The following is an 11,118-nucleotide window of genomic DNA, read 5'->3' as shown; positions in this document are numbered from 1 at the left end:
GTATAAGTTGTATGGTGTAACAATGACTGGCCATAGAGAATATTGTCTTCCACTCTTCCCATACGGGCTGAAACCATCAGTACATAATCCAAGGTAGACATTTCTTCTCTCATACGCAAAGTCGGGATACTTTGATTGGAAATGTTTCCACGCTTTTGCATCTGAAGGATGTCTAATCTCACCATCTGTTGAGTGCTCCGCATGCCATCTCATTCGTTGCGCTGTGCGTTCTGAAAGATACAACCTCTGCAACCTTTCCGTCAAAGGCAAATACCACATCCTTTTATATGGCACTGGAACTCTTCCACTAGTATCTTTATAACGAGGCTTCCCACAAAATTTGCATGTAGTCCGCTGATCATCCGCCCTCCAATAAATCATGCAGTTATCGCTGCATACATCTATTACCTGATAAGATAAACCAACCCCAGCTACGAGTTTTTGAACCTCGTAGTATGAACCTGGAGCTACATTATCCTCAGGTAGAATACCTTTAACAAAATTAGCTATCGCATCCACACAGTCTTCAGCCAAGTTATAATCTGTTTTAATGCCCATCAGTCTCATAGCAGATGATAAAGCTGAATGACCATCTCTGCAACCTTCGTACAATGGTTGCTTTCCAGCATCCAACATTTCATAAAATCTCCTAGCTTCTGCATTGGGTAAATCTTCCCTTCTAAAATGATCATTTATCATCTGCTCAGTACCTACACCATAATCTACATCCGCCCTAATTGGTTCTTCTAATCTAACCGCCGGCTGAGGTTCGCTAGTACTACCAAGTTCATAATCAGTTTCCCCATGATGATACCAAATTTTGTAACTTCGTGTAAACCCACTCAATAATAGATGAGTCCAAACATCCCACTCTTTAATAACTTTTCTATTTTTACAATTAGAGCAAGGACATCTTAACTTACCTGTTTCTGCTTCCGGTTGTTTGCGAGCTACCCTCATGAACTCGATTATACCTTGATTGTATTCTTCCGTAAGCAATCTCGTGTCCGGATCCAAATGAGGTCGATCCATCCAAGAACGAAAATAATTTGAAGAAGACATATTTTTTTGGAATCAAATTCGTGAGACTAGGAGAGAAGAAGAAAAGAAATGGAGTGAATGAAGAGGAAGAGGGGTGGCTGTATTTATAGAAGAAATCCTCCCGGCATACTGAGGAAATATCGAGGAAATTTCGAGGGAAACAGACATTTCCTCGAAATTTCCTCGAAATTGTTTAAATCCCCCAACGGCTCTCCCAACGGCTCTCTAACGGCTACAAGATGTCGTCGAAATATTAGAAATATCCGTCGATTTTTTCCGACGACCCTGGTTTCCTCGGTATCCCCTCGAAAATTACAGAGGAAGTTGGTGTTCCTCGAAATTTCCTCAAAAAATAGTGAGGAAATTTCGAGGAAACCCCATTTCTTGGTTTCCTCGGTATTTCCTCGATATTCTGTCCGAAATTTCCGAAGAACTCATTTTCCCTCGGTATTTCCCTCAGAATCTGCGTGTTTTCTTGTAGTGTTCTTCTTTAGTTATGTACACATTTCTATAGCATATCGTTATATTATATGTTACGAGCGATGCATTTAATTAACAGTACACGGAGAGGCAGCACGAGATATGGGTTAAAGAAAAGAGGTTGTAACTTGTAAGCTAAAATTGCGCTCATTTTATGTAGTCTCACTGAATGCTCACATTAGTAAATATATACACCAACATGCGTTCTCTTCAATACCCTAATTTCCTATCACATGCAAACTCCCCCACTTTCAATTTATCATGTTTATCCTTATCTTTGTTTATTATCATCAGTTGCTCTATCCATAACTTTGCATGTTTACTCATATCTCGATTTTGGACACTATTTTTACTTGTTATTACAGGAAAATTTCAATAGATTGGTTCAGTTTCTTTGGCTGGCCCTGATCTTTTCGTAAATCCATACAAAATAAATCATCAAATAAATATTTGCCAACCATGAAGTAAATCTAAAATGATTTTTTTTTGTGACTGTTAATATCTTAAATTTTAATTATTCAAAACAAATTAGTATTGATATAATTATATATTTTTTTAATTACACATGTACAGATATATATATAGAAACCCCCTTAAAGTTAGAAATAAATATCTGTCTCAAAAGACCGAGTCTGTTTCTGTATATTATAGTTTTATAGATTTAGATTAATAGTTAAACTTATAACTCATCTCACTATATATCTAAACAGTATGGCAAGTGAAATTCCTTTTAACCCATAAATTTTGACTAATAATTCATTAATGTTCTAGACCGAAAGTTTGAAATTCAAATCTTAAAGAATATAAATTATGCATATTGTATAATAAATGGTTACAAGATGTTTCAGTATGGAGTAAAGAGTATCGGCTGGCGTAGATCTTATAGAATGACTAAAGATGGTATAGTCAAATGAAAATTCTCATAGGATGTATATGCTGTTGACAGTAAAATTCATCTTTATAATATTTTCATATATTATAATATCATAATTAACCAAACTTAAAGTATAGTTTGACAATATTGCAACTAAACCAATAAAATTTGGCTTATTCATGCGAGCATTAACAGATAGGGTTGGATTGGATGGCAATACTGCAACCAAGAAAAACAATCAAATTTGGAAGGAAAGTTAAGAATATAACAATGATTTTGATATAATTAAGTTTTTAAATTTACTCTCCTATTAAACTGATTATACCCTTACCTTTTGCAAGTAATCAGTTAAAATGGAGAGAGTAAATGGTGTCTTTAGTTGTAGCCGTGGACAGGAGTTACATACAAGTAGATATATACAATCAAGTAACTAAATTTATACAAATGAAATTAGTATGGTATACTTCAATGTATATTTGTGAGTTCTTTGCATACGTAAGACATTAAATAATGTCTGGATTACAATTTTTACTTAAATTCTTTTGGATGTGTTCTCTGTAGATGGCAGAATAACCAATTCCCACTTATTTACCACAAACATATTCATTATAAGCTCTATTGACATCACAATTCTTGTTTCATTTTGTAATATAAAAAAACATTGTTTAGTCTATTCTATTTAATAAAACTATAATAGTGCAAACATTGCATTTTATATATGATGTAAAATGGTTTGCCAAATTGAACATGGTTCAAGCTGTCATTCCATTTATACACCCCACCCACATATGCACAATCTCTAAATACTAAATCCTCAACAATAATCACTAGAAAAGACCTATAACAATTATAATATATATATTTCTAATATTTTAGATATAAATTAAAATTTGCACTAGTCACTAGAAAAGACCTAAACAAATTATAATATATATTTCTAAAATTTTAGATATAAATTAAAATTTAAAAACAGTATTTCATATTTTGTAATATTAAAATATACTATGTAAAATGAAAATATAATAGGCTTGTGAATAAGCAAATTCAAGAATAGGCTTGTGAATTATAAACTCATATACACACATATGGCCGGATCTAGCCCTATATTTAGACGGGGTCACATCAAAAATTTTCATTGTGTATAGTTATAAAATTATTAAATATTATATAATTTAGTATTAATTAATGAAGGAAAAATCAAAATTAGACCGGGGCACATGCCCCCACTGGTCTTAACCTCCGTCCACCACTGTACACACAAATATAAACCCATATAAATGGAAAATGAAACAACAATAAATAGAATACATGAAATAAAAAATTTGAGTATCCCTTTTTACATTTTGGACAATGTATTTTTTTTGTCAACTACGTTTTAATATTTTATCCAATACTACATTTTAATTATTGAATCTTAAGACCACTTATTCAATACTAAAATTATATTTCAAAATAAAATTCATTGTTTTTCGTTCTTTTGAAATTTTATTTTGAAATCTAATTTTTTAACTATTATTTTAAATTTAAATCTTAATTTAAATCTTAGATATTAAATCTTAACCCAACTCCTCTCACAAAATTTCAACCCAAAATCTAAACCTTAAATCTATATTAGTTACTGTCAAAAAGTGTAGATTAGTTAATCATAGGATATTAATGTATTTTATCTATTTAATTAAAAATGTTTTGGTTATTTTGATAATTTGATCCTTGAGAACTATGTTTATGATAAAAACTTTTCAATGATATTGCAAAGTGTTTCTCTTTAATTTTGCTTGAAAATGTCTAAAAACTTATAAGATGAAATAACCTTATATTGATAAAACCAGTGGTGGAGGTAGCCCACAATCAAGGAGTCACATGACCCATATGGATTTTCTAAAAATGAAATTTACTTGTATTTTCCTTTTAAAGTCAGATGAAATACTGAAAATGTATCACATTGACCCCTATAAAATATGGATATTAACAAATTGACCCTGGTAACACAAAATTCTTCCTCCGCCACTGGATAAAACTGAGGAGATCTATTTTCGACAACTAAGATGTTCTCATTACTGATCAAACAACATCCAACAAAAATGGCACAAAACTATTTATATGAAAAAAAATCCTGCATTACACTAAAGTTACATTTTAAAAATTTGATAAATGGCATAAAATTCATTCACATTCTCTTAAAAGTTTGACAAAAGAAAAAAAAAACAGATTTGTTAATTAATCATATTGGGAATATGCTAAAAACGTAGTATTTCAAAAGCCTAAGAATCAGTGACCAGTCAACTAACACGTGTATAATGAACTTTAGAACAAACATTTTATGTGTGGAATTAATTATGAAATAGTATCAATTTTCTAAGTATGAAAGGTAAGTTTTCGAGAAACATGATTTTTAACAACATTCTCTCAAGTTTATTTGATTGAGATTATAAAAACAAATCTCCCGTGACAGAACCAATATTCATCCTATTTCATTTGAAGTGTCATTTTAAATTTGTGTAAGTAGATTAAAAAATAATTTAATTTTGTATATTTTTTATATAAAACACCATTATTCGTACATTTCAACCAATAGAAAAATAAAATGAAAAATAAAGTTAATAAATTTTACATTAAAATGCTAAATTACCATTTATTTTGCAACGAAAATTTTATCTATAACGACATTTAATATAAAACAGAGAGAGTATATAGAGTTTACATTACACTATATGGAGTAGTAAAGAAACCCCCTATAATGCTTTGGGATTGTAATTAAGAGGGCGTTGAGGAATGAGAATGTTTGAGGTGTATATATTTTTCTCATACTTAGGGACTTGATACATTACACTAAACTAATAAAGAAAGAAATTAAACCGTACAATGCTACTATTGATTGTAGTTATAGCTAGAATCCTTGGTTATCCCCTCTAATTCTTTCCTCAATCTCGTTCCTTTTCTCCTCCTTATTTGATCCATATGACAAAAAACAATCTAATGTCACCGATAGGATCTGTCAGTGTTATTCTAGTATGTCCTTTCCCTAAATACCAAAATGTTATAAAGTCAACTAAGTGGACAATGATCTAAGCTTCAGAAAGATATCGTTGTCAACCTCCTCTTCTTCAAACATACGAACCCATTTATGTCAGTGGAATGATCTCCCTATGGGTGTAAGAGGTCCTGAGTTAAGAATGCCCCTTTGACATTTTTGAACGTTAGATGATCGGAACGCACTACCAATATCCAAATGTAAACTTACTTATTCTTCCATCGTAATTATGCACAGCAAGTTGCACGGGAGTCTCCTATGAATGTGGAAAAAATACCCGCTCATACAATAAATCTAACATTTCACATGAAAGACTAACTATTAGGAACAATATTATACGATGAACAATTGAACATAAACTATAATAAAAAGTTCAAGATACTTTAGCCTTTAACTTATTTGCTGAACAACAGGTCATTTGGTCTAGTGGTATGATTCTCGCTTAGGATACGAGAGGTCCCGAGTTCAATTCTCAGAATGCCCCTTTTTCTATATCTCAGGAGGATTCAGGAGACCTACAACATCACATATCTCAGTATCACAAATTGTAGAAAGCATATCAGGACTTCTAATCCTAAGTTCAATAATTTACGTAATTCAAGGAGAAAAACAAATGACTAGATATAAGACATGAGATATGACTTTCGAGAGTGACTAACATGATCAAAGTAACTGATTAAACAAGATACGAAGAGTATTATTTCCTTCAGATCCGCTAGAAAAACAAACGACTGATTAAACAAGATGCAAATGGTACCAAGTTGGATTCTCGGAATGCCCCATTGTATTTTTACAGCTCAGTTGTGATAAATACTTTCTTATGCTTTTGGTACTAGATTTACAAAAATTGCTACTCACATGCACCATGGCTTTCAGGATTCAATACTTCAGATATGCATGCTCCGTCTTGATAATATTCCAATCACCATAACCAAGCAGAGTATGCTACGGAAATGAAAACAAACGCAAACGCTTAAGTTAAACAAAGTTCGAGCAAAAGACAAAAAAAAAAACAAAAGAGGTACCAAATAAAAGTTGCTTTGACCTGAAGGTTCACCAATTACCATCAACAGCCGAGCAGTTGGTTCAGAGAAAATATTCTCGTTTGTAGATCATGTCAACTAAACAATTGACCATCCGCTTGAACTTCATCATCAGTAAATTACAAAAGTGCAACACAACAAGCGTCTGGAGGCTCAAAACTACATCTCTACATTTTTATAGGTAGGCTAAGCTTTAGTTTTTGTCTTTCTACTATATATAAAAAAGTGAGTTGCAGAAGCGCCATTATCAAAATCTTAGGATATGTGTATTTCAGTACTATGATATATTGAAATACTGGTTTCTGTGTTTTGATTGTGTCACGTACCTTTATTTTCAGGTCGGATGATATAGATTTGCAGAAAAGTAAACTATTCTTAAACAGTTCCAACCAGATTAACATTCAAATCCTGCCAGTTTCTCAAAGAATGAGCTGCAACAAACAGAAGGGAGTCTCACGCCCAAGTTACTAAAGCTCAGGTAACACACTAACAATAAGTGAAACTGAATTTTAGTAACAGTTACTTCAAATGAACAAATGAAGTAATAACAGTTGATTCTTGGAATGCCCCCATTGACTAATTTTGAAAATTTTGTTCTAAAATGTAGGAAAAAATACAAAATGCATATTCTATTTCTTTTGTTTTATTAAATCCTGATTATGAACTACGAGAACTTAAAAAAATGCACACTTAAATTTCAAGAAGTAATTTCAACTGATCAGAATGTTACTATTTAAAATTGTATCCAAAGGCCATAACCTGCGCACTTTGCATCAGATCTCAGACATTAATTATCTTACGACGTTCAATACTGATTATGTGCTAAAGTCAATCACAGAAACAAGACCCAAGTCGTATCCATTTCAGAAATGGTTTTAGTCTATTACATGAAACCTCAGCGCTTAACCTGAATTGCATTAGTATCAGGGCATTTGGTCTAGTGGTATGATTCTCGCTTTGGGTGCGAGAGGTCCCGAGTTCGATTCTCGGAATGCCCCATTGACATTTTCAACTGTGTATGTTTTAAATGCAGCTAAATTTTTGTTACTGACAATTCTTTCTATGGTGCATATTATAGGGTTATTGTTCAACTATAAGATTCTCGCTTTGGGTGCGAAAGGTCCCGAGTTCGATTCTCGGAATGCCCCATTGACATTTTCAACTGTGTATGTTTTAAATGCAGCTAAATTTTTGTTACTGACAATTCTTTCTATGGTGCATATTATAGGGTTATTGTTCAACTATAAGATTGCCAATTCCTAGAATTTCACCATCAATAACATCTTTAGGGTATTTGTAGTACCAACATTTTCATATATTCAAATATTGGTTTCTATATTTTTTATGTTATGATATACCTTATAGATCAAATGTTTGAGATTTGAAAAAAGTAAACTTTTCTTGAACCATTCTAACCACACAACATCAGACACCAAGTCACTCCTACAACCGCCAAAGTAAACACACAAAAGGTAAGTCAACTGAAAACTAAAAAAGTAGCAGCTTCAAATGAGTAAAATTAACATGTGGGCATTTGGTCTAGTGGTATGATTCTCGCTTTGGGTGCGAGAGGTCCCGAGTTCGATTCTCGGAATGCCCCATCAACTAATTTTGAAGCCTTTTGTTTTAAAGCCTAGGGAAAAATTTAGGTAAGAAAAATTCATAGTTTTGTGCTTAAATTAGAGACTGAGCTACATAAAGTCAACAGATGCACCCTTAAAATATCTTATTAACAAATTATACTGATCAGAATATCACATACAAGGCCATAATCTATGCATTATACATCAGATCTCAGACAACTTACATTTCTTCATACTTACTAATTATGTTGTACAGGTCCATGAGGAAAACCAAATCCACAAAAAAACCATTAAAAAGATAGTCAACTACCAGAGAGCAGAAATGGCTATTTAGATACTCAAACGCCAAAGAAAACAGAACTACGCATTTTGAGGATGGATCTAGAAAACAGCCATCCCTTAAGTTTTTTCACTTAAATCTATATATATAAAAGAAGGTTGGATCTCTCCTGCTGACACATCAGCATCCACCTAAGAAATTCGAGCTCCCACAAGCCGCCACGCGTCCAGTTTGTTAAACCGCATCGTTTCATTTAAAGGGTGTCGTTCGTGGGCTTATCCGCGTGTTATGTGCTGGGCTTGATCTCATATTGTGCTTGGTCTCATATGCCGGCCCAGCTAAAACCAGAGAACACGATAACCCTAATCGGATTTACAGGGTTCTCGCCTTCGTCCTCCCTATCTCCATCGGCGCCGATCGTGAAGAAACGGATACTGTAACGGATCTGTTGCTTGCGCATCGTAATTACTACAAATGTCTTAAATTCGTGCCTCTAATGCGGTCTCTTCGGTTGCGCTGATCATACGTTGGTGTGTCCTATAAAAGGTCCGTATCTCACTCTTTTGTTGTTTTTCTTGACCTCTTAATCTCTCTGATACATATCATCGATAATTCCAATCTTTATCCTCTTCTCTGCTAATGGATATGACGAAGGTTTTTTTCTCGGATTTGAAATCCGGCCGGTGCTCCGCCGTCGTTGAGGCGCGACTGCTTCGGTACTGGGAAGCAAGAAACATGAAATGTGGCGGCGAGCTCATGTGGGCTGATCTTCTTTTGGTGGACGTCAACGTAAGTTAATTCCATCCGATTTGTTTTACTATTTGATTTGTGGTTTGAGTGTTGCAGTTTTTTTTGTTTTTTTTCCCGTTTGGATGTTGTCTCGATTGACTAATTAGGTATTTTATTGTTGGGGTTGTGTTTATGTTGAACTGGCCGTAAAACTGAATTTAGTTACTTTGGTTTTGGGTGTGTTGTTATATTTCCGTACTATGATTGTCTGATGATTCTTTCCTATGCTGTTCTCTTGAAATCATCCTGACGTATACAAACATATCCTTCCTCCGACAATGGTACGTCAAAACCCGCTTCACGGTTCTGATCCTGATTCTGCAACCACCAAGGAGAATTTCGAAGCCTGCTTCGGCATCTGTAGAGGCAGTGCCGGTTAAATCTCCAACGGAAAGCTCTTCCGCATCTGATAATAGAGAATTTAGGCTAGGATGATGCAATCGAAAGGTACTAATACTCGCTTCACCTGTTACTGTATTAGTATTCATGTTAACACATCTTTTTTACAGCAAGAGATCAAGCATACCATAGAAAACAAGCTTCACCAGAATGCGGGGTCCAGAAGATCTAATTGCAACATAAGAAATGGAATCACTGAGAATCCAGGAAAATACAGTGGAGACTTTGTGTAGCAGTTCAAAATATTCCATAATGAGCTTAAGGATTTCTTGAATGCTGGAAGGTAGTATCGCAACTTTCTGAAGCCAACTCTATTTTTTTTAATCAATAGAAGGTAATAGCGCCATTGTGTCTTTTGTTGCAGCCTCACTGAACAACTTGATTCTATGAAAATATCTATGGATGAGAGAGGTCTTTCTTCTCTCAGTCTGTTTTTTTTGAATGTAAAGAGGTAAGCTCTCTCACTGTATGAGTCCATAGAATCACATCATTGCAAAGTTTGTTATATTGCAGTCTCTTTCGTGAGTCTTGACTGCATAAATTTTATATTTACCAGCGCCTTGACGCAACAGGAGAATCAACCAATGTTTTGGAGTTGATTAAAACTATGCATTCTCTGGCTTCTCTAAGAGAAACAATTGTTAAGTAACTCAATAGTGGCTTAAGAAATGATGTTCCTGATACTGCCATTGCAATGCGCCAGAAGGTGAGCTTTTTAAGAAAAAAACTCAATTCCAGCATTATCAATGTAGATGTTTGTTTAAATTATGTAGTTTGCTACCTTTGAATAGTGGCACCTTTGTGAGATTGGCCTCGAGGACTACTTTTTTGTTCTACTAAGCAGGTCTGCCTAAGATTTTTTATTTATTTTTGAGCTTTATTTCTCCGCTTCACTTCTCTTGACAATGGTTTTGAGTAGATTCCTCAACGCTCTTGAAACTATGGGAGGAGCTGTTCAACTGGCGAAAGATGTGGAATCATAAAATGTTTCCTCCTGAAATGATCCTCTAGATGCTTTGGTCTTGGGTGTTCATCAAGTAGGTCTATCGGGTTGGAAGCAGGAAGAATGTTTAGCCATTGGAAATGAACTACTACCGTGGCGAGAGAGACCTACTTGAAACAGAAGGTTACTTCCTTCTCTCACTTACGTCAACTCTTTTCTATGTAAATCTTCTTGCTCATTATTATTTTTTTCATGTAGGGGAAGAGAATGGAAAAACATACACTTGGTTCTGAGGGATGGGACGTTATTGTACCTGGATCCACTTCTGGGCCATTAGTTCTGAAGGAGCAAGCAAGTCAGATTCTGCGGGAAGAAAGGTCTATAGGTCATAGATGATCTGATCGATATGGAAGTCATGAAAAGAAGAGAAAAGAATCTGACGAAGGAAACAAGAAGAAGCCATGAAAAGGTGGGAGATTTGCTTCTTTATAGGCAAAGTGAGCAACTTTGACTAAAAGCCAACCAAACACATCGCTGTTCAGATGTGTATTCTCAAACTTGAACCAAACCGGTTGGTGAGATAGATAAACGTGTTATTGTATTGTGAGTAATACTTTTGCTAATTTTTAATACTGTTGGGCTTTGTACTTTATAG

At 34.2% G+C, this 11,118-nt stretch overlaps 1 long non-coding RNA gene and 2 other non-coding genes across 3 annotated transcripts; all 3 read left to right on the top strand.

Moving 5' to 3' along the window:
• Nucleotides 1-7,395: 7,395 nt before the first annotated feature.
• On the top strand, nt 7,396-7,467 carry TRNAP-UGG (transfer RNA proline (anticodon UGG)). Its single transcript has one exon. It is a non-coding gene; the product is annotated as a tRNA-Pro (tRNA).
• A 530-nt stretch (nt 7,468-7,997) lies between these two features.
• Nucleotides 7,998-8,069, top strand: TRNAP-UGG (transfer RNA proline (anticodon UGG)). Its single transcript has one exon. It is a non-coding gene; the product is annotated as a tRNA-Pro (tRNA).
• A 590-nt stretch (nt 8,070-8,659) lies between these two features.
• On the top strand, nt 8,660-11,106 carry LOC108845860 (uncharacterized). Its single transcript, XR_008943277.1, has 8 exons — nt 8,660-8,878; nt 8,987-9,568; nt 9,631-9,803; nt 9,885-9,971; nt 10,077-10,226; nt 10,312-10,364; nt 10,440-10,646; nt 10,722-11,106. It is a non-coding gene; the product is annotated as an uncharacterized LOC108845860 (long non-coding RNA).
• Nucleotides 11,107-11,118: the final 12 nt, after the last annotated feature.

The sequence above is a fragment of the Raphanus sativus genome, chromosome 3 (genome assembly GCF_000801105.2).
Source record: "Raphanus sativus cultivar WK10039 chromosome 3, ASM80110v3, whole genome shotgun sequence".
Taxonomy (NCBI): Eukaryota; Viridiplantae; Streptophyta; class Magnoliopsida; order Brassicales; family Brassicaceae; genus Raphanus; species Raphanus sativus.
The sequence above is the reverse complement of the archived record's forward strand: the minus strand, read 5'-3'. Positions and strand labels throughout refer to the sequence as shown.